Source organism: Electrona antarctica, assembly GCF_951216825.1.
Source record: "Electrona antarctica genome assembly, contig: scaffold_51, whole genome shotgun sequence".
NCBI lineage: Eukaryota > Metazoa > Chordata > Actinopteri > Myctophiformes > Myctophidae > Electrona > Electrona antarctica.
In genome coordinates this window covers 479,847-483,742 of record NW_027637067.1, presented here as the reverse complement: position 1 = coordinate 483,742, position 3,896 = coordinate 479,847, and the positions used below count along the sequence as shown (strand labels likewise).

The 3,896-nt window shown below is 43.5% G+C and overlaps 1 protein-coding gene across 1 annotated transcript in view; it reads left to right on the top strand.

Annotated features, from left to right (window-relative positions):
* LOC306919198 (uncharacterized protein) overlaps positions 1-3,896 on the top strand; it is a gene marked incomplete at its 3' end in the record, with an annotated part of 69,935 nt that overhangs the window by 65,097 nt on the left and 942 nt on the right. The window lies entirely within an intron of this gene.

Sequence of the window (3,896 nt, the reverse complement as noted above, 5' to 3'; positions counted from 1 at the left end):
ACCTATTCACACCTATTCACACCTATTCCCACCCCCACCCCCTAGTGGTCACCTATTCACACACATTCAAACCTATTCACACCTATTCACACCCCCGCCCCTAGTGGTCACCTATTCACACACATTCACACCTATTCACACCCCCGCCCCCTAGTGGTCACCTATTCACACCTATTCACACCTATTCACACACATTCACACCTATTCACACACATTCATACCTATTCACACACATTCACACCTATTCACACACATTCACACCTATTCACACACATTCACACCTATTCACACACATTCACACCTATTCACACACATTCACACCTATTCACACACATTCACACCTATTAACACACCTTCACACATTCACACCTATTCACACCCCGCCCCCTAGTGGTCACCTATTCACACACATTCACACCTATTCACACCCCCGCCCCCTAGTGGTCACCTATTCACACCTATTCACACCTATTCACACACATTCACACCTATTCACACACATTCATACCTATTCACACACATTCACACCTATTCACACACATTCATACCTATTCACACACATTCATACCTATTCACACACATTCATACCTATTCACACACATTCACACCTATTCACACACATTCACACCTATTCACACACAATCACACCTATTCACCCACATGCACACCTATTCACACACATTCACACCTTCACACATTCACACCTATTCACACACATTCACACCTTCACACATTCACACATTCACACCTATTCACACACATTCATACCTATTCACACACATTCACACCTATTCACACACATTCACACACATTCACACACATTCACACCTATTCACACACATTCATACCTATTCACACACATTCACACACATTCACACACATTCACACCTATTCACACACATTCATACCTATTCACACACATTCATACCTATTCACACACATTCACACCTATTCACACACATTCATACCTATTCACACCTATTCACACACATTCACACACATTCATACCTATTCACACACATTCATACCTATTCACACACATTCACACCTATTCACACACATTCACACCTATTCACACACATTCACACACATTCACACCTATTCACACACATTCACACCTATTCACACACATTCACACCTATTCACACACATTCACACCTATTCACACACATTCATACGCCGATGGCGGCGGAAACCATGCAAGGCTCCACTAACTCTGGGGGAGCCCGGGTTCAAACTGGCAACCTCGCGGTTACCATCCAGCCACTCTACCCCTGAGTGACCCCCACCCCCTAGTGGTCACTCTACCCCTGAGCCACCCCCGCCCCCTAGTGGTCACTCTACCCCTGAGCCACCACCGCCCCCTAGTGGCCACTCTACCCCTGAGCCACCCCCGCCCCCTAGTGGTCACTCTACCCCTGAGCCACCACCGCCCCCTAGTGGCAACTCTACCCCTGAGCCACCACCGCCCCCTAGTGGCCACTCTACCCCTGAGCCACCACCGCCCCCACTGGGAGGGGAGAGGACATGGTTCCATATTGTTCTCTTCCCTCCAGGTAGGATTTCATCCAGTTCATTGATGAGCGGTCAAAACCGACAGCCTTCAGCTTGTCCAGTAGAAGAGAATGAATTTGGAGGTCCAGCATGACCGTGCCACAGTATTTGCCCCGAGTCAACATTGCGTTTGATCGTTCAGATACAGCAGTCATGTGTCAGTAGAGAGGATGTTCTGAAGCATGGAGAGGATGTTCTGAAGCATGTATAGGATGTTCTGAAGCATGTAGAGGATGTTCTGAAGCATGTGTTAGTGGAGAGGATGTTCTGAAGCATGTAGAGGATGTTCTGAAGCATGTGTTAGTGTAGAGGATGTTCTGAAGCATGTAGAGGATGTTCTGAAGCATGTGTTAATGTAGAGGATGTTCTGAAGCATGTAGAGGATGTTCTGAAGCATGTGTTAGTGTAGAGGATGTTCTGAAGCATGTAAAGGATGTTCTGAAGCATGGAGAGGATGTTCTGAAGCATGTGTCAGTAGAGACGATGTTCTGAAGCATGTAGAGGATGTCCTGAAGCATGTGTCAGTAGAGACGATGTTCTGAAGCATGTATAGGATGTTCTGAAGCATGTAGAGGATGTTCTGAAGCATGTGTTAGTGGAGAGGATGTTCTGAAGCATGTAGAGGATGTTCTGAAGCATGTAGAGGATGTTCTGAAGCATGGAGAGGATGTTCTGAAGCATGTGTTAGTGTAGAGGATGTTCTGAAGCATGTAGAGGATGTTCTGAAGCATGGAGAGGATGTTCTGAAGCATGTGTCAGTAGAGACGATGTTCTGAAGCATGGAGAGGATGTTCTGAAGCATGTGTCAGTAGAGACGATGTTCTGAAGCCAGATTGGAATTCAAACAGCACCTCAAACCATCTCTTTCCTGTCTGGTGTAGCCTTGATCTCAATCTCAGAATCTCTGACGGAATCATCCAGCTTTGATTCTGAAAATGAGAGAATTCCCACTTTGGCCAAATATAGATCTTAACTCTGTAATCTTGGAGTATTGTGTAAACATAAAGTACATACAGTTGGAGGTACAGCATTGTGTAAACAAAGTATTACAGTTGGAGGTACAGTATTGTGTAAACACAAAGTATATACAGTTGGAGGTACAGCATTGTGTAAACAAAGTATTACAGTTGGAGATACAGTATTGTGTAAACACAAAGTATATACAGTTGGAGATACAGTATTGTGTAAACATAATGTATATACAGTTGGAGGGTGGGGGGGTCCGGGGGGGGGGGTCCCTGAAACAACTTATTTTGAGATGGGGGTCGGCGGCCAAATACCTATAATTGTTTAGGTTCCTTGACATGAAATAGTTTGAGAACCACTGATATGAATATATGACATGGAAACATGAGGTTTTAACCCTGTGAGAACCACTGATATAGAAACATAGGGGTTAACCCTGTGAGAACCACTGATATAGAAACATAGGGTTTAACCCTGTGAGAACCACTGATATAGAAACATATGGTTTAACCCTGTGAGAACCACTGATATAGAAACATAGGGTTTAACCCTGTGAGAACCACTGATATAGAAACATAGGGGTTAACCCTGTGAGAACCACTGATATAGAAACATAGGGTTTAACCCTGTGAGAACCACTGATATAGAAACATATGGTTTAACCCTGTGAGAACCACTGATATAGAAACATAGGGTTTAACCCTGTGAGAACCACTGATATAGAAACATAGGGTTTAACCCTGTGAGAACCACTGATATAGAAACATAGGGTTTAACCCTGTGAGAACCACTGATATAGAAACATAGGGTTTAACCCTGTGAGAACCACTGATATAGAATCATAGGGTTTAACCCTGTGAGAACCACTGATATAGAAACATAGGTTTTAACCCTGTGAGAACCACTGATATAGAAACATATGGTTTAACCCTGTGAGAACCACTGATATAGAAACATAGGGTTTAACCCTGTGAGAACCACTGATATAGAAACATAGGGTTTAACCCTGTGAGAACCACTGATATAGAAACATAGGGTTTAACCCTGTGAGAACCACTGATATAGAAACATAGGGTTTAACCCTGTGAGAACCACTGATATAGAAACATAGGGTTTAACCCTGTGAGAACCACTGATATAGAAACATGAGGTTTAACCCTGTGAGAACCACTGATATAGAAACATATGGTTTAACCCTGTGAGAACCACTGATATAGAAACATAGGGTTTAACCCTGTGAGAACCACTGATATAGAAACATAGGGTTTAACCCTGTGAGAACCACTGATATGAATATATGATATGAAAACTGTCAGGATTTAGAAGACATTTTGTAGGTAGTAGACTATCTGTGTGTCTTACTTCAGTATCTGTGT